Raw genomic sequence first — 20,838 nt, 5'->3', positions numbered from 1 at the left:
CCCCATGGGAGACTGGTTATCAAGGTTAGATCACATGGAATACAGGGCGAACTAGCCATTTGGATACAGAACTGGCTCAAAGTAGAAGACAGAGGGTGGTGGTGGAGGGTTGTTTTTCAGACTGGAGGCCTGTGACCAGTGGTGTGCCACAAGGATCGATGCTGGGCCCACTGCTTTTCATCATTTAAATAAATGATTTGGATGTGAGGATTAGAGGTATTGTTAATACGTTTGCAGATGACACCCAAGTTGGAGGTATAGTGGACAGCGAAGAAGATTTCCTCAGATTACAACAGGGTCTTGACCAGATGAGCCAATGGGCTGAGAAGTGGCAGAGTTTAATTTAGATAAATGTGAGGTGTTGCATTTTGGGAAAGCAGATCTTAGCAGGACTTATACACTTAATGGTAAGGTTTTAGGGAGTGTTGCTGAACAAAGAGACCTTGGAGTGCAAGTTCATAGCTCCTTAAAAGTGGAGTCACAGGTAGATAGGAGAGTGAAGAAGGCATTTGGTATGCTTTCCTTTATTGGTTAGAGTATTGTGTACAGGAGTTGGGAGGTCATGTTGCGGCTCTATAGGATATTGGTTATGCCACTTTTGGAATATTGCATGCAATTCTGGTCTCCTTCCTATCAGAAAGATGTTGTGAAACTCGAAAGGGTTCAGAAAAGATTTACAAGGATGTTGCCAGGGTTAGAGGATTCGAGCAATCGGGAGAGGCTGAACAGGCCGGGGCTGTTTTCCCTGGAGCGTCGGAGACTGAGGGGTGACCATATAGAGGTTTATAAAATCGTGAGGGGCATGGATTGGATAAATAGAAAAAGTTTTTTCCCTGGGGTGGGGGAGTCCAGATCTAGAGGGCATAGGTTTTGGGTGAGCGGGGAAAGATATAAAAGAGACCTAAGGGGCAACTTTTTCACACAGAGGGTGGTTCGCGTATGGAATGAGCTACCAGAGGATGTGGTGGAGGCTGGTACAATTGCAACATTTAAAAGACATTTGAATGGGTATATGAATAGGAAGGGTTTGGAGGGATATGGGCTAGGCACTGTCAGGTGGGACTAGATCGGGTTGGGATATCTGGACGAGTTGGACTGAAGGGTCTGTTTTCATGCTGTACATCTCTATGACTCTATAATTCACTCCATGTTATATAAAGAAATGCTGAATGCACTGGATGTTGCAAACACTGGAGTGTGACAACAATTTGACACTACCGTAATAAAGTCCTGTGCTAAAGCCAACCTACTCCTGAAAAGATACAAAACTGAAAATTCCTAGCATTGTGGAAAGTTGTCCAGGTATATCCTGTACACAAAATCAGAACAAATTCAACTTGGCCATTTAATGCTCCATTGGTTAATTCTCAATTATCAGCAAAATGACAGAATGAGTTGTTGCCTGTCACTCAACAATAGCCTGCACACTTGATGCCCAACTTCTTTTCCTTGAGGAGCACTCAGCTATTAAACATGGACAAAGGTGAGGTCAGATTGACTTTCCTGAACATCAAGGCAATATCTGAATGAGTGTGGCATTAAGGAGCTTTACTTAGACTAGAGTCAATGTGTATCAGCGGAGAAAATCCCACTGGATCGACACATGCCCAGCAGCAAGGAAGGTGGTTATGGTTGTTGGAGGTTGATTATCTCAATCCAATGTTATCACTGCAGGGTAGTATTATAGGTCCGTTCATCTTCAAATGCTTTACCAATAAACTTCACCCAACACAAAGTCAGAAGTGAGGATGTTTGCTGAAAATTGCACTACATCCTGCACCATTTGCAACTCCTCAGATGCTAAAGCAGAGCATGTCTGTATCTGCTTGTGAATTTAAACCAGGTTATTAATAGACAACACCAGCCTCCAGTTGTCCTCTAAATGGCAGAGAAACGTCCCTCTACTAAGGACTCAAGGGTATCTACAAATATTGCCGCTGTTGAGGATACAAGACACTCATTAAACAACAATAGCCTCAGTTTAAAACCTTGCACATCGAAGAATTTCTTGCACTTTCTCGATTTTCCCTTTAGTACTGTCAGTCAGGGCAGCGGTGTGCTCCTCCTGCCAGATGTGGGAGATCAGGGAGTAGTCGAGGGTCCCTGAGGACTCTGTTTACAGGAAGGCTGACCAGCTGCAGCTCCACAAAACGCATCATCCGATTGGAGTGGCAGCTGAACACACTGCAGCACATACAGGGGCATGGATCTTCGTGGACATTGGTTACAGGGAGGTGCTCACATCACAGGTTCAGTCAGGTAGATGGGTGACCACCAGGAGAGGCAGGCAGGTTATGCAGGAGTCTCCTGTGACTATTCCTCTCTGTAACAGGTATACCATTTTGGATACTGTTGAGGGGGCAATAGCCTCTCAGGAGAGTATAACAGCATCAGCCAGGCCTGCTGCGCCACCACTGGCTCTGCTGTGGAGCAGTATCATGCAAGCGATAGTGGCAGGGGTTAGAGACAAAGAGAGGCATTTCGGTGCCCGGATTTGAGACTCCAGGATGGTGTGTTGCCTCCTTGGTGTCAGGATCAAGGGTGTCTCTGAGCGTTGCATAAAATTCTTCGTAGGGAAGTTGGAGCAGCCAGAGGCTATTGCACATATTGGTACCAATGACATCGGTAGAAAGAGGGATGAGGTCCTTTGGAGTGAAGACAGGGAGTTAGGATAGAGACTGAAAAGAAGTAATCTCTTGTTTGCTACCAGTGCCACATGCTGGTGAGGCAAGTAATAGAAAGATAGGACAGATGAACGTGTGGCTAAGGAGCTGATGCAGGGGGCAGGATTTCAGGTTTTTGAATCATTGGGACCACTTCTGCGGCAGGGACAATCCATACAGGAGGACGTGTTGCAACTAAACTGGAGGGGAACCAATATCCATTCAGGGAGGTTGGCTAGTGCAACTCAGGAGGGTTTAAACTAGAGTGGCAAGGGGGTGTGAAACAGTACAGCAGGTTAGCAAGTGAAAGGATTGAGGGGAAGGTAGATGTTAGGACCAGTTAGGCCTCCATTTTCAGGAGCAATGGGATCGATGAGAGCAAGGACCAGGGAGCTGGCGGGAAGGTAAATTTCCCTCTCAAAGGACTCACCTCGAGAGTTAACGACCGCCGTTTTCAGCAGCAGTGGGAGTAGTGAGAGTGAGGAGCTGAGTGGAAGCAGACGCATTGCACTCTGGGAAGGTGAGTGAACTGATATATTTGGGCAGTGGGCAAACCCAAGACACTACATGGGTCCTCCTCTAATCAAACAAAAAGGCTGTTGTGTGTTGATAAGGTAAGCTTTTCTATTTCTTTTAGCATTTAATTGGTAAGAAATTTTTCTTTGTTTCTTTTCGTACATCTTTTATTTAATATTATATTTGGACTACGTTAAGTTTAAGATTGAAAATGGCAGGAGATCCCAGACCAGTGTTATGTTCCTCCTGCTCAATGTGGGAGCTCAGGGACGCGGCTGACGTCCCTGACTCGTTCAGGTGCAGGACGTAGGTCCAGCTGCAGCTCTTGTTAGACTGCAGGATGGCTCGGGAGCTGCGAATCGACTTACTTTGGAGCATCCGCGATGCTGAGGGGGGTCGTGGATAGCACATTTACTGAATCGGTCACACCGCAGATTAGGATTGCTGAGGGAGACAGTGAATGGGTGACCAAAAGGCAGAGAAAGAGCAGGAAGGCAGTGCAGGTATCATCTCCCTCCAAAACAGGTATACCGTTTTGGATACTGTTGGGGGAGATGGCTCACCAGGGGAAGGCAGCAGTAGCCAGGTTCATGGCACTGTGGCTGGTTCTGCTGTTCAGAAAGGTGGGAGAAAGAGTGGAAGGACTATAGTCATAGGGGACTCAATTGTAAGGAGAGTAGATAGGTGGAGCTGTGGTTAACAATGAGACTCCCAAATTGTGCAGGGGGCAGGGATGTCTCAGTTCGGCTGTAGAAAATTCTCAAGAGGGGGGGGTGAACAGTCATGGTGCATATAGGCACCAAAGATACAGGTAAAAAATGGGATGAGGTCCTACAAGCAGAATTTAAGGAGTTAGGAACCAAGTTAAAAAGTAGTAATCTCAGGCTTACTACAGTGCCACGTGCTGGTCAGAGTAGAAATGAAAGACTAGGTAAGGTGAATGTGTGGCTTGAGAGATGGTGCAGAAGGGAATAGTTCAGATTTTTGGGACATTAGGACCAGTTCTGGAGGACATTGTATGGTCTACACCTGGGTCAGACTGGAACCATTGTCCTAGGGGGTGTTTTTGCTGACGCTTTTGAGGAGGGTTTAGACTAATGTGGCAGGGGAATGGGAATGAAATGAACAGGCCAGTGGGTATTAAGGAGGTAGTAACTAAAGCCTGGAAGGAACTAGATAATGAAGTCAACGCGACTAAGGGGAAGAGTAGGCAGGGAACAGATGATGAATGCAAAGGGACTGGTGGTCTGAGGTGCATTTGTTTTAAGGCGAGAAGTGTAGTAGGTAAAGCAGGTGAACTTAGGGCTTAGATTAGTACTTGGGAGCATGATGCTATTACTATTACTGAGACTTGGTTGAGGGAAGGACATGATTGGCAACTAATCAGGCGGGACAGAGAGGGAGGTAAAAGGGGTGGAGGAGTTGCATTATTGGTCAGAGAGGGTATCACAGCTGTGCTGAAGGAGGGCACTATGGAGGTCTCGAGCAGTGAGGCAAAAGGGGCAGAGCTCAGAAATAGGAAGGGTGTGCTATCAATATTGGGGCTGTACTAAAGACCTCCCAACAGTGAGCGTTAGATAGAGGTACAAATATAGAGACAGGTCATGGAAAGATGTCAGAGCAACAGTGTAGTGGTGACAGGAGGTTTTAATTTTCCCAATGTTGATTGGGATTCGCTTCGTGAATGGAGCAGAGTTTGTAAGGAGCATCCAGGAGGGTATTCTAGAGCTGTATGTAAATAGTCCAATTTGGGAAGAGGTCATACTGAAAATGTGTTGCTGGAAACGCGCAGCAGGTCAGGCAGCATCCAAGGATCAGGAGAATCGATGTTTCGGGCATAAGCCCTTGATTCCTGAAGAAGGGCTTATGCCCGAAACGTCGATTCTCTTGTTCCTTGGATGCTGCCTGACCTGCTGCGTTTTTCCAGCAACACATTTTCAGCTCTGATCTCCGGCATCTGCAGTCCTCACTTTCTCCTCGAAGAGGCCATACTGGACCTGGTGTTGGGGAATGAGCCCGGCCAGGTGGTTGAAATTTCAGTAGGGGCTTACTTGGGAATAGCGATCACAATTCCGTAAGGTTTAGACTACCATGGACAAAGACGAGAGTGATTCTAAAGGAAGAGTGTTAAATTGGGGAAAGGCCAACTATAGCAAAATTCAGCAGGAGCTGGGCAATGTAGGTTGGGAGCAGCTGTTTAAAGGGAAATCCACTGTTCATATGTGGGAGGCTTTTAAAGAGAGATTGACTCGAGTTCAGGAGAGATATGTTCCTGTGAAGATGAGGGATAGAAATGGCAAGATTAGGGAACCTGGATGTCAGGTGAAATTGTGAGATGAGGAATTAAGAGGGCTAAAAGGAGTCATGATATATCTTTAGCAAACAGAGTTCAGGAAAATCCCAAAGCCTTTTGTTATAGAGTCATAGAGTAATAGAGATATACAGCATGGAAACAGACCTTTCAGTCCAACCCTTCAGTCCATGCTGACCAGATATCTCAACCCAATCTAGTCCCACCTGCCAGTGTCACTCAAGGACAATGGAAGAAAGTTATGCATGAAGTCGGATAAAAGTGGTGAGATTCTTAATGAGTACATTACATTGGTATTCACCGAGGAGAGGGACATGACGGATGTTGAGGTTAGGGATAGATGTTTGATTACTCTAGGTCAAGGCAGCATAATAGGGGAGAAAGTTGTGGTTCTGTTCGCCGAGCTGGAAGTTTTTGTTGCAAACGTTTCGTCCCCTGGCTAGGCGACATCATCAGTGCTTGGGAGCCTCCTGCAAAGCGCTTCTTTGATGTTTCCTCCGGTGTTTATAGTGGTCTGTTCCTGCCGCTTCCGGTTGTCAGTTTCAGCTGTCCGCTGTAGTGGTTGGTATATTGGGTCCAGGTCGATGTGTTTGTTGATGGAGTTTGTGGATGAATGCCATGCCTCTAGGAATTCCCTGGCTGTTCTCTGTCTGGCTTGCCCTATAATGGTAGTGTTGTCCCAGTCGAATTCATGTTGCTTGTTGTCTGCTTGTGTGGCTACTAAGGATAGCTGGTCGTGTCGTTTCGTGGCTAGTTGATGTAAGTGTTGGGTATTCTAAAAGGCATTAAGGTAGACAAGTCCCAGGTCCAGATGGGATCTATCCCAGGTTACTGAGGGAAGCAAGAGAGGAAATAGCTGGGGTTTTAACAGATACCTTTGCAGCAACCTTGAACATGGGTAAGATCCCGGAGGACTGATGAATTGCTAATGTTGTCCACTTGTTTAAGAAGGCAGCAGGAATGATCCAGGTAATTATAGACCGGTGAGTCTGATGTCAGTGGTAGGGAAGCTGCTGGAGAGGATACTGAGGGATTGGATCTATTTACATTTGGAAGAAAATGTGCTTAGCAGTGATAGGCAACATGGTTTTGTGCAGGAAAGGTCATGCCTTACCAACTTAATAGAATTCTTTGAGGAGATGACAAAGTTGATTGATGAGGGAAGGGCTGTAGATGTCATATACATGGACATCGGTAAGTTGTTTGATAAGGTTCCCCATGGTGGGCTGATGGAGAAAGTGAAGTCACACGGGGTCTAGATGGATAAAGAACTGGCTGGGCAGCAGGAGACAGACAGTAATACACAGAATATAGACCATTACAGTGCAGTATAGGCCCTTCGGCCCTCAATGTTGTGCCGACCTGTGGAACCAAACCGAAGCCCATCTAACCTACACTATTCCATTATCATCCATATGTTTATCCAATTATCATTTAAATGACCTTAAAGTTGGTGAATCTGCTGTTGTTGCAGGCAGTGTGTTCCATGTCCCTACTACTCTCTGACTAAAGAAACTACCTCTGACATCTGACCTATGTCTATCACCCCTCGGTTTAAAGCTATGTCCCCTCATGCTAGCCATCATTGTCTGAGGGAAAATGCTCTCACTGTCCACCCTATCTAACTCTCTGATTATCTTGTATGTCTCAATTAAGTCACCTCTCAACCTTCTTCTCTCTAATGAAAACAGCCTCAAGTCCCTCAGCCTTACCTCATAAGACCTTCCCTCCATACCAGGCAACATCCTCGTAAATCTCCTCTGAACCGTTTCCAAAGCTTCCACATCCTTCTTATAATGTGGTGACCAGAACTGTATGCAATACTCCAAGTGCTGCCACACTAGAGTTTTGTACAGCTGCAGCATGGCCCCATGGCTCCGAAACTCAATCTCTCTACCAATAAAAGTTAACACATCGTATGCCTTCTTAACAACCCTATCAACCTGGGTGGCAACTTTCAGGGATCTTTGTACATGGACACAGATCTCTCTGCTCATCTACACTACCAAGAATCTTACCATTAGCGTAGTACTCTGTATTCCTGTTGCTCCTTCCAAAGTGAATCACTTCACACTTTTCCACATCAAACTACATTTTCCACCTCTCAGCCCAACTCTGCAGCTTAACTATGCCCCTCTGGAATCTGCAGCATCCTTCCACACTGTCCACAACTCCACTAACCTTAGTGTTATCCACAAATAACCCATCCTTCTACGCCCTCATCTCAGTCATTTATTAAAATGACAAACAGCAGTGGCCCCAAAACAGATCATTACAGTTCACCACTAGTAACTGAACTCCAGGATAAACATTTCCCATCAACCACCACCCTCTGTCTTCTTTCAGCTTGCTAATTTCTGATCCAAATCACTATATCACCCTCAATCCCATGCCTCTGTATTTTGTGCAATAGCCTACCATGGGGAGCCTTATCAAACATTTTACTGAAATCCACATACACCACATCAACTGTTTTACCCTCATCCACCTATTTGGTCACCATCTCAAAGAACTCAATAAGGTTTGTGAGGCACGACCTACCCTTCACAAAACCACTTGATTATCCCTAATCAACTTATTCCTCTCCATATGATTATAAATCCTGTAGTGGAAAGGAGTTTCTCAAAATGGAGACCTGTGACCAGTGGTGTTCCACAGGGATCCATGTTGGGACCATTGTTGTTTGTGAGAGACATAAGTAATTTGGAGGAAGGTACAGGTTGTCTGATTAGCAAGTTTGCAGACGAGACTAAGATTTGTGAAGTAACAGATAGTGAGGGGGACTGTCAGAGAATTCAGCAAAAAAAAGAGGTTGGAGAGTTTGGCAGAGATATGGCAGATGGAGTTCAATCCGGGCAAATGCGAAGTGATATATTTTGGAAGATCCGATTCAAGACCAAACTATACAGTAAATGGAAAAGCCCTGGAGAAAATTGATGTACAGAGAGATCTGGGTGTTCAGGTCCACTGTACTCTGAAGGTGGCAATGCAGGTCGATAGAGTGGTCAAGAAGGCTTACGGCATGCTTTCTTTCATCAGACAGGGTGTTGAGTAAAAGAGTTGGCAAATGGTTGCAATTGGTCTCATATTACAGTTGTATAGGACTTTGATTTGGCCACATTTGGAATACTGCGTACGTTTCTGGTTGCCACATTACCAAAAGGATGTGGATGCATTGGAGAGGGTGCAGAGGAGGTTCACCAGGATGTTGCCTGGTATGGAGGGCCGAATGGCCTGTTCCTGTGCTGTAATTTTCTTTGTTCAATAAGTCAGAAAGAAAGGGTGGGCAGGGGCAGGTAAATGAACATGATGATACTAATGGGCTGAAGTATGTTAATTTCAACACAATGAGTATTATGGGGAAGGCAGATGAGTTTAGAGTCTGGATTAGGACATGGGACTAAGATATTGTGGCCATTACAGAGACTAGGTTGAGAGGGGGACAGGACTGGCTGCTTAATGTTCTAGGGTTTCGTTGTTTTAGATAAAGGAGATAAAAGAGGTAGAGGAGTCGCATTACTAATCAGGGAGAATTTACATCTGCACTCAAAGAGGACATACTGGAAGTGTCATCCACTGAGGCAATGTGGGTGGAGCTCAAAATTAAGATGGGTGCAATCACTCTGACAGGACTATATTATAAGCCCTACAACAGCTACCAAGACATTGAGAAACATTTATGTCGGCAGATTATGTAAAGATGTAATAACAACAGAGTTATTGTGGTGGGTGACTTTAACATCCCCAGTACTGATTGGGACCTCCTCAGAGCAACAGGTTTAGACGGGGCAGAATTTATTAAGTGCGTCAAGATGGTTTCTTGAAACGGTACGTGGATAGCCGAACTACAAGGGGGAGCCATATTGGACCTTGTATTGGCTAATGAGGCTAGCCAGGTGACTGACCTTTCAGTGGGACAGCATTTTGGAAACAGTGATCACAACTCCTTAAGTTTTAAGATAACTATGAATAAGGATAGGTCAGGGCCTTGTGGCAAGTTACGAAACTGGGGGAGGGCAAATTATGTTAGTATTAGACAGGAGCTAGGGAGTGTCATAGGCAAGTCCATATTTGGGTGTTGTTTAAAGACCTGCTGATGAGAGTTCAGGACTGGCATGTTCCAGTAAGGATGAAGGACAAGGATTCTAAGGTAAGAACCTTTGGATAATGAAGGAGCTTATGAATTTAGACAAAAGGGAAAAAGAAGCATACGTAAAGTTTAGGAAGCTAAAATCAGACAGGGCCATGAGGAATATAAAGAAAGCAGGAAAGAACACAAGCAGGGAATCAGGAGAGCAACAGGGGCTGTGAAATGATCTTGGCATTTAGGATTAAACAGGATCTCAAGGCATTCTATACATACAGTAAAAACAAGAGGATATCTAGGGAAAAGGTAGGAACACTCAAGGATAAAACAGGGAACTTGTGCTGGGAGGCAGAGGACGTGAGCAAGATTCTAAATGAGGATTTTCACCCAGGAGAAGGATATGGAGAATAGTGAGATTTGTGTGCAGCATGCTAATATGCCAGAGCATTTTGAGATCAAGAAAGAAGTGGTATTGGGTACCTTGAAGAGCATTAATATGTATAAGTCCCCTGGGCTAGATGGTATCTACCCCAGGTTATTAAAAGAGGCAAGAGAAGAGATTGCTGAGGCCTTGACCAAAATCTTTGTATCCTCGCTACCCACTGGGGAGGTCCCAGAGGACTGGTGAGTAGCTAATGCTGTTCCTCTGTTCAAGAAGGGAAATAGGGATAATCCAGGAAACTCTAGACCAGTGAGTCTCACGTCAGTGATTGGGAAGCTGCAGGAGAGGATTCTTTGGGATAGGATTTCTGCACATTTGGAAAAGCATGGCCTAATTAGTGACATTCAGCATGGTTTTGTTCAGGACAGGTCATGTCTTACTAACTTGATTGCATTTTGAGGTGACGAGGGTGATCGATGAGGGTAGAGCCATGGATGTTGACTACAAGGATTTTAGTAAGGCTTTTGTCAAGGTCCCTCATTAAGATGCATTGGATCCATAGTGATTTGGCCACGTGGATTTAGAATTGGCTTGCCCATAGAAGGCAGAGGGTAGTTTTTTAAGCTGGATGTCCAGGACTAGTGGTGTTCCGCAGGCATCCGTATTGGGACCTCTACTGTTTGTCATATCTATAAATGAATTGGATGAAATTGTAGATGGGTGGGTTAGTAAGTTTGCAGGTGATACAAAGATCAATGGAGATGCAGATAGTGTAAAAGGTCGTCAAGAGATACAGTGGGATGTAGATCTGATGCAGATATGGGCACAGAAATGGCAGATGGAGTTTAATCCAGGCAAGTGTGCAGTGCTGCACTTTGGGAGATCAGATGTTAAGGGAAACTGTACAGTTAATGATAGGACCCTGAACAGCAGTGATGTAGAGAGAGATCTTGGGGTTCAAATCCACTGAAAGTGGCCATGCAAGTGGATAGGGTGGTAAAGTATCGTATGTTTGCCTGATTGGCACTGAGGAGAAAGTGAGGACTGCAGGTGCTGGAGATCAGAGCTGAAAATGTGTTGCTGGAAAAGCACAGCAGGTCAGGCAGCATCCAAGGAACAGGAGAATCGACGTTTCGGGCATTCCTGAAGAAGGGCTCATGCCCGAAACGTCGATTCTCCTGTTCCTTGGATGCTGCCTGACCTGCTGTGCTTTTCCAGCAACACATTTTCAGCTCTGATTGGCACTGAGTGCAAGAGTCAGGATGTCATGTTGCAGCTTTATAAAACTTTGGTCAGGCTGCACTGAGAGTATTGTGTTCCATTCCATTACCACATTACAGGACCGATGTTGATACTTTGGGGATGGTGCAGAAGAGGTTTATCAGGATGTTGCCTGAATTAGAGGTATAAGGAGAAACTAGATAAACTAAAGTTGTTTTCTCTTTAGTGGCAGAGGCTGAGGGGGAGATTTGTTAGAAATCTATAAAATTATGATATGCGTAGATAGGGTTGATGGTGAAAAGCTTTTCCCAGGATTGAAATGTCTAATACTAGGGCACATACATTTAAGGTGAGGGGAGAAGTTTAAAGGAGATGTGAGGGCAATTTTTTTTTACACAGAAAGTGGTAGGAGTCTGGAACACACTGCCAGAGGTGATGGGAGAGGCAGATATGATAGAAGTGTTTAAGGTATTTTTTAGACAAGCACGTGAACATCCAAGGAATAGAAGGATATTGGCCAAGGACAGGCAGAAGGGAGAAGTTAAATTTGATATCATATTCAGCACAACATCGAGAGCTGAAGGGCCTGTTCCTGCGTTGTACAGTTCTATGTTCTACTAGACATTCTCCCCTTGTTAAATCTATGTTTATATGTGCATTTGTGTGTGTGTGTTTAGATGCATGTGTATACGTGTGCGTGTGTGTGCGTACATGTGTGTGTACGTGTGTATACGTGTGTATGTTTGCCTTTTTTTCAGGGTTAGCAAATAAAATTCCTTTCTCTTTCACTCTGGAAAGATTTGACATTGACACCCCAATTTTGGTCCGAGTGAACTGTATTTTAATTGAAGTGTGAAATAGTTGTGTACTTAAGAAGAATTGAAAATCTTTACTGTAGTGAAATGAGTGAGTTAAAAAGAAAAAGGGACCTGATTCACCACTCCTCACCTGGTCATAACAGCTGTCTTTATTTCTTTCTTAAATGAATTCATTCTGATCAGTTTTCTGGTTTTACCATTGTCGAAGATTGTGGTGCTGGAAAAGCACAGCAGATCGGACAGCATCGAGGAGCAGGAGAGTTGACGTTTCGAGCATAAGCTCTTCATCAGGAACGAGAGGGTGGCCCAAAGTGACTGAGAGATAAATGGGAGGAGGTGGGGCTGGGAATGCGATATGTAGTTGAAGGTGGGGGTAGGTGGAAAGGAAGCTGGACAGGTGAAGAGGGTGGTGACCCTCCTCTCTGACCTATAACCTTCTCCCCCCACCTTCATCTCCCTGTCGCATTCCCAGCTAACTTGCCCCCAACCCCACGCACCTCCCATTTACCTCAATTCTCCTGCTCCTCGGGTGCTGCCTGACCTGCTGTGCTTTTCCAGCACCATACTCTTGGAGTCTGATCTCCAGCATCTGCAGTCCTCACTTTCTCCTTGTTTCCTGCATCCATTGAGTCAAATTACCACTTTGGTGATGTTTGGCCTCAATCTTAACCATTTAAAGCATGAAAATCAGTTTCTATTTTTTTCCTGAAAATTTAAAAGTAAGACAAGTTGTTCTATCGTTTTCTGGATGTCAGTGAGTATTATTTTCTATTTTAACACAGGACAACTTGATCTCCAATCACTGGTACAATATTTATCTTGCCTTCTTTTCTACTGACTTGAATAGAATATGAAATTGGGTGATTAACAATTGGCAGTTAACCTGAATTATCACTGCCCTTGCCACGTGAAAATCAAAACTTCTCACCATTCCTGTTTTCTTGTTGAACATGGGAAACACACTTAACATCCTCTACTCCTCTGTCATAATTGTTCTGAGTCAGCATTTCATCTTCTCAGTTTCCCACGTTTTCCCGATTTTAAAATAAGCAATTTAGATTAAGTTTGAATACAACTGAAGGTTTTCATCTGACCAAACCATTGAAATGTTCCCCAGCAATGACCTGAGAAGTTGATATCTTCTTTCATTTAATAGAATTACCAGCACCACTGAGTCAATCTTAGTGAAGGATACCATCTTCTGGTCAAACACCAAATTGTTGAGATAATTCAACAAACAGACAGGTAAATATTTTTCTCCACATTATGCCCAAGTGCATCTATTTTTGAGGGGCAATGCAGTAATAAGTGATGCAGGCACATTCTTCCTGGTTTCTAGCTTATGTTTATACATGTGCCCTTGTGCTACAGTTCAGATCATGGCATGGTAATGCATGAGGGAGTTCTGATGGCCATTCTGTAATCCTCCAACTTTAGGCTTGATGCTGGATAACGAGAGGGTCCTAACATACAAACTTATAAACTAGAAGTATGAATGAGACCACTTAGCCCCTCAAGCCTACTCTGCCATTCACTAAGGTCAATCTGATACTACCATTGCTAACCTTTCAGTCCCTTGCTGATCAAGAACCTATTGACCTTTGCTGTCAGAATATTTAATGGCTCTGCTTCCAATGCCTTTTGACGAAGTGAGTTCCAAAGATGATCCTCAGAGGAAAAAAAAGCTCCTTATCTTGGCGTTAAATGGGTGACCTGTCATTTTGAAATGGGACCCTTAATTCTAGATTCTCCCACAACGTCCTTTCCACATCCACCCTGTCAAGATCTCTCAAGTTATGTTTGAATAAACTTGTCGCTTGCTCTTCTAAACTCCAGTGGATACAGGTCGGGCCTGTCTAACCTTTTTTCACCATCCATCCATTCCAGGTATTTGTCTGGTAAACCTTTGAACTACTTTTAAACTCACTTACGACCTTGCTTAAATAGGGAGACCCACTGTGCACAGAATAGTCCAGGTTGAATCTAACCAGTGCTGAAAAGGTGTTGCCGGAAAAGCGCAGCAGGTCAGGCAGCATCCAAGGATTCTCCTGCTCGATTCTCCTGTTCCTTGGATGCTGCCTGACCTGCTGCGCTTTTCCAGCAACACATTTTCAGCTCCGATCTCCAGCATCTACAGTCCTCACTTTCTCCTTGAATCTAACCAGTGCCCTATATAATTGAAGCATAACCTCCAGACATTTGCATTCATTTCCTCTTGTAATAAAGGAAAATACTCGATAAGCTTGAGTAATGACAGATCAGTCAGCCTAACCTCAGCGTTGGGTGAACTATTAGGAAAGAAAAATCTTAGACGGGTTACAATAATTCTTTTGAGAAATGCAGCTTAAATTGTTACGCGCGCTTCTCCCTCCGTGAGAGACCACAGAAATATGACAGAGGGAAATGGAAAGTGAGGAGAGGTTGGAATGAGAATATTTGTGAACGGTGACTATGAGGCATGGCAGGACAATGATAATGAATGTGAGTTTTTGCTGTTCAGATAAGGAGGTTTCTGAAGAGAAAGGAATGCATGAAGCTGACATGTCAATCAAAGATGTCACTCAATCTGTACAGAAGAATGTTACAGAACACAAAAAGTAACTGCTGCTACCTGTAAATGATATGGCCATCACCTTTTCTAAGGTCACTGAACCTTTTTCCAACAGAGGTTATCTAATCGTGAAGACATATTAAGCAAACATATGAAATAAGTAAAATAAATTGAAAAATCCCTCCCTTATAGTCTCTTGGTGAGGATCTAAAATCTGGATTTAGGCTGTTGTTAGGAGCAACCATTTAATGCATATTTTACTAACTACAAAATGGCTTCTTAATGCAAGTAACATAAAATAACATAACAAAATGGCTTCTAGGAGCAAACTAACAATTCTGTTTAAAATGGCACCTAACTCTGCTGAAAACTGCATTCCTGAACTAATTGAAAGAGATTACCAACAATACCCTGTTCATAGTATGAATTAACTAAGTAAAATATGATTTTATTAAAGTATCCTAATTGACCTTGGAAACCACGTGTCACAGAGATAAAGAAGCGCAAAATAAATAATTTCCCAGGAAATACCATTGGCTTACTTTTATGGCTATTTGTCATATCATTTCATTTTTTCGGATTAATTTTGCAATTAAGGCTGCTTTGTTTGTTAAGAAACCTATAAAAGTTGTCACCAATAGAGAAAATGCTGGAAAATCTCAGCAGGTCTGGCAGCACCTGTAAGGAGAGAAAAGAGCTGACGTTTCGAGTCTAACTGACCCTTTGTCAAAGCTGTTGGAAAAATGTTGAAAATTGTGTTAGACATGAAACTTCAGCTCTTTTCTCTCCTTACAGATGCTGCCAGACCTGCTGAGACTTTCCAGCATTTTCTCTTTTGGTTTCAGATTCCAGCATCCGCAGTAATGTGCTTTTATCCACTATAAAAGTTGTCTGTGTTTTAAAATTGTGCGCAGCTTTTCCAGAGTACACAGAGATGCTTAATCCCTGCATTGCTGGATAACCTATGTCCAGCATCATAATAAATTGTTAAAACTTGCTAACAGAGACCAAGCTGTTAGTTTTTATTTGACCGATCGCAGAACTGAGAGGCCCCACCCGAGGGTCCAGATTTATATAGGTAAGGAATTTATTTTAAATTTCTAATTAGAATGGTGAGAGACTTGTGAACCATTTCATGAAATTCCTATGCTACATAGGAAACTCAGGATGACTTCTGTATTACTAGGGGTCTTTGTGCAAAGGAGTTGCCTTTGTTTATGCTGAAGCTTTCTAAGTGTGAGGAGGAGTTGTGTTTAATATTGGGCATGGGTAGCTGAATGTCACATAAGGTGGTCACTCTGCAGCGATGAGGCACTCCGAATGAAGTGGTGGTGGCCACCTGAGCAGGAAGAAAACATCAATACCGGAATTTCCTGGGAATGTGGCACAAAATACCAACATAAGGAGTAGGGTTGAGGTTGGGAGTTTAATGCACTGATGAGATATTCAAACATAAGCATGTTCAGAGTTGCACAAAATAGTAGATATAGGAGATAAGACAAACTAATGCATGGCTAAAGACCTTGTGCAGGATGAAGGGATTCATCAGGATAAGTGCTCTGTATACATTCTGGGTTATAGAATCATCGAATTTTATAATGCCATTTGACCCATCATGCCTGTACTGGCTCCCGAAATAGCTATACAGACAGTTCCAGTCTCTAGTCCTATGAATTTATCACTTTCAGCCATATATACAGCTTTCTTTTGAAACACCCTATTAAATCCACCTTCACCACTCTCCCAGGCAGCATGTTCCAAATCCGAACAACTCCTGCAGCAAAGAAATTTCCCCTCTTCGTACTTCTAGATCTCTTGCTGACAATCTTGAAAATAAAAATTGTGGACAGCTGTAAATCAGAAATAAAAAACAGGAAGTGCTGGAAAAGCCCAGTGGGTCTGACAGCATCTGAGGACCGAAATCAGAAATAACGTTTCAGGTTGAATGATGCTTCCTCAGAACTAATGGTAGCTACCTGAGGAAGGGTCACCATGACCTGCGAGGTTAACTCTGATTTTGCTCCACAGGTCTGCCAGACTCGATGAGCTTTTCAAGCAATTTCTCTTTTTGTGTTTGAAAGTGTGACCCCCCCCCCCCCAGTTACTGACATAATGACTCAAGTCATAGTGTCATACATCGTGGAAATTGACCCTTCGGTCCAACTTGTCCACGCCAACCAAGTTTCCCAAACTAAACTGGTTGATATGTACTTGATCCATATCTCTCCAAACCTTTCCTGTTCATGTACCTGTCCAAATATCTTTAAATGTTGTAACTGTCCCTGCATTTGCCACTTCCTCTGGCAATTTATTCTGCCTTCTGAGTGAAAAAGTTGCCCCTTAGGCCTCTTTCACATCTTCCTCCTTTCATCTTAAAACTGTGCACCCTAGTTTTAAACTCCCCTACCCTAGGAAAAGACCAATATTATTCACCTTATCTATACCCCTCACGATTTTATAAACCTCCGTTCGGTTACCCTGCAACCTCCTGTGCTCCTGCACCCTGTCAAAATTATTCATAATTTTGAAGACCCCAAAAACGTCACCTTTTAATCTTCTCTGCTTGAAGGAGAATGAGCCCGATTTCTCTCATCTTGGGTTGTGTCTACGAGCCCAAATTCCTGGTATCATTCTACAAAATTATCATTGCATCATCTCCAGGGCTTTAACATGCCTCTTTAAATAAGGCGCCCAGAATGGAACATAATACTCCAACTCTGGCCTGAACAATGATTTGTCGCATCACCTCGTAGGTTTGTATCTGAATAGAGCTGGAACCAGTATCATTGTCGGCAGGTTACCATGATCATGAGGATGGTTTAAACACATTTGACTTGGGATGAGGTGCAAAGAGGTACTCGAAAACACGTAAAGCTTTTTTATTCATTCACAGGATGAGGGCATTTCTTGCTGGACCAGCATTTATTGTCCATCCCTAATTGCCCTGAGGGCAGCTAAGAATCAACCACAAGGTGGCACAGTGACTCAGTGGTTAGCACTGCTGCCTCACAGCACCAGGGTCCCAGGTTCGATTCCAGCCTTGGGCGACTGTCTGTGAGGAGTTTGCACTTTCTCCCTGTGTCTGCATGGATTTCCTCTGGGTGCTCTGGTTTCCTCCCACAGTCCAAAGATGAGCAGGTCAGGTGAATTGGCCATGCTAAATTGCCCGTAGTATTAGGTGCATTAGTTAGGGGAATGGGTCTGGGTGGGTTGCTCTTCGGAGGGTTGGTGTGGACTTGTTGGGCCGAAGGGCCTGTTTCCACACTGTAGGGAATCTAATCTAATCAAATTGCTGCAGACTTGGAATGGCATCTCAGCCAGACCAGGCAAGGATGGCCGCTCACATCAGAGAACCAGATGGGATTTTCCAGCAATCCACAATGGATTCACCGTGGTCATTAGATTCTTAATTCCAGAATTGGATTTGATTTATTGAAATTTAATTCCACCATCTGCCACAATGGGATTTGAACATGGCTTCCCAGAACATTACCTTGGTCTGTGAATTAACAACCCAGTGACAATATCACTTGGCCATGGCCTCCCCTAAAGTATGAGTAGGGGTGAGTTACTTGTGCACCCCAAAACCAAGCTGCCCCCACCCACCCCAACCACAAGTCTGTTCCCCAAGTCAACTAGATCATGGCTGACCTTCAACCTCATGGCGATTTTCTTGTACTTTCCTCACAACCTTTGACATCATTAATACCTATAAATCTACCAAGCTTCCTCATAAACATACTCAATGACTGGCCGTCCACAGCCTCTCCGGCAGATAATTCTAAAGATTCACCATCCCCTGAGTGAAGATGTTCCTCCTCATCACAGTCGTAATTCTAGTCTCTTACCTTGAGGCTGTGTCTCCTGGTTTTAGTCTGCCTTCTGCCTCCCCCCCATCTGACCTGTACCATCACAGGAAACATCCTGCCTGCCTCAAACTTACTGAGCCCTGTAAGAATGTTATACATTTTAAAAAGATTACTTCTCATTTGTCTAAACTTTAGAGAATACAGGCACAGTGTCATCAATCTCTCCTTGCGAGCCAGTTCCACATTATGAGGAATCAGTCTGTTGAATCTTTGCCTCTCCGACAAGTATATCCTTCCTCAGATAAAGTGTACACAGTATTCTGCAGTCTAACCACTGCTCTATACTCCTTGACACAACCATCTTCAGCTGCTTTTATCAATGACCTTCCCTCAATCATTCGAGCAGATATTCCCTGATGACCACACAATATTCATTACCATACGCAGCTCTTCAGATAATGAAACAGCCTATGTCCAAATGCAGTTAGGGCTGGAAATATCCAGGCTTGAGCTGACAAGGGGCAAATAATATTCATGCACCCACACAAAGTGCCAGGCAACGAACAGTGACAACAACAGAGAAGCTAACCACCACCCCTTCACATTTAATGAACACTGAACAAAGAACAGTGTAGCAAAGGAATAGCCCTTCGGCCCACCAAGCCTGCGCTGCCACGTGAAGCCTTTCTAAACTTTTACACCTACACCCTCTGTACCCTGCAAATTAGGTAACATTCTGGAAAACCTTTCTGTTTCCTCTCCAAAGCCTCCTTGACCAATAAAGGCAAGCATGCCATATGCATGCCATGCTTGACCACCTTATCTACTTGTGTTGCCACTTTCAAGGATCTGTGGACTTGTACCCACCTGGATCCTTCTGTACATTAATGTTACTAAACATTCTGCCATTTAATGCTTACTTGCCTCCTGCATTGGACCTTCAAAAAATGCATCACTCAGAATTTGTCTGAATTAAATTCTACCTGCTATTTCTTTGCCCTAGTCGGAAGCCTATCTATACCTTGTTGTACCCTCTGACAATCCTCCTCACTATCCAAAGCTCCTCCAATCTTTCTGTTGTCCCTAAATTTGCCAATCCTGCATTCTCCTCCAAATCTATTGTATATGTATTATAAACAACAGGTGTCCCAGCACACATCCCTGTGGAACACTACTGGTCACTGATCTCCAGTCAGAAAAATACCCATCCACCACTATCTTTATTTTCTATAACTAAGCCAGTTCTATATCTGTCTTGCCAGCTCATTGCAGATCACATGTGACTTCACCTTTTATATCAGCCTACGATGAGGGACCTTGTCAAAGGCCTTGCTAAAGTCCATACAGATAAAATCCACTGCCCAACTCTCACCAATCATCTTTGTAATTTGCGTAAAAACTCAATTAAGCTTGTGAGACATGACTTCCGTTTACACAAAGCCATGCTGTCTATCACTAATAAACCTATAAGAGACTTCTTCAATAATTTCCTTAACACTGATGAAATGATCATAAGCCTGTATTTTCCTGGTTTATCCCTGTTACCTTTTCAGCAAAGGAACAACATTAGCCATTGTCCAGTCCTCTGGGACCTCTCTTGTGACTAAAGAGAATACAATGATTTTGTGGAAGGCTCCAGGAATTTCCTCCCTCAGTATTCTGGGGTAGAACCCAGACTTGGCTCTTGTGGTGACTTGTAGATTAGATTTCCTACAGTGTGGAAACAGGCCCTTCGGCCCAAACAGTCCACACCGGCCCTCAGAAGTGTAACCCACCCAGACCCATTTCCCTCTGGCTAATCCACCTAACACTATGGCATAATTCTGTGACTTTCACCTTGGTTATGGAGAGAGATAGGTGTGCACAACAAGGTAGATTTTATAATTGGGGGAAGGGAAATTACGATGCTGTAAGGCAGGATTTGAGGAGCATACGTTGGGAGCATAGGCTGTCAGGGAAGGATGTGGTGGAAATGTGGAACCTTTTCAAAGAGCAGATACGACGTGTCCATGATATGTATGTACCTATCAGGCAGGAAAGAAATGGTCGTGTGAGGGAGCCTTGGTTGACGAGAGAGGTTGAATGTCTGGTAAAGAGGAAGAAGGAGGCTTACATAAGGTTGAGGAAACAGGATTCAGACAGAGCAGTGGAGGGATACAGGACAGCCAGAAGGGACCTGAAGAAAGGGATTAGGAGAGCTAAGAGAGGGCATGAAAAATCGTTGGCGGATAGGATCAAGGATAACCCCAAGGCATTTTATGCGTATGTGAGAAACCAGAGAATGACGAGAACGAGGGTAGGTCCGATCAAGGACAGTAGTGGGAGACTGTGTATTGAGTCGGAAGAGATAGGAGAGGTCTTGAACAAGTACTTCTCTACAGTATTTACGAACGAGAGGGACCGTATTGTAGAAGAGGAGAGTGTGAAATGGACTGGTAAGCTAGAAGAGATACCTGTTAGGAAGGAAGATGTGTCGGACA

Source organism: Chiloscyllium plagiosum, chromosome 1 (assembly GCF_004010195.1).
Source record: "Chiloscyllium plagiosum isolate BGI_BamShark_2017 chromosome 1, ASM401019v2, whole genome shotgun sequence".
Taxonomy (NCBI): domain Eukaryota; kingdom Metazoa; phylum Chordata; class Chondrichthyes; order Orectolobiformes; family Hemiscylliidae; genus Chiloscyllium; species Chiloscyllium plagiosum.
This window is presented reverse-complemented; position numbering follows the sequence as displayed.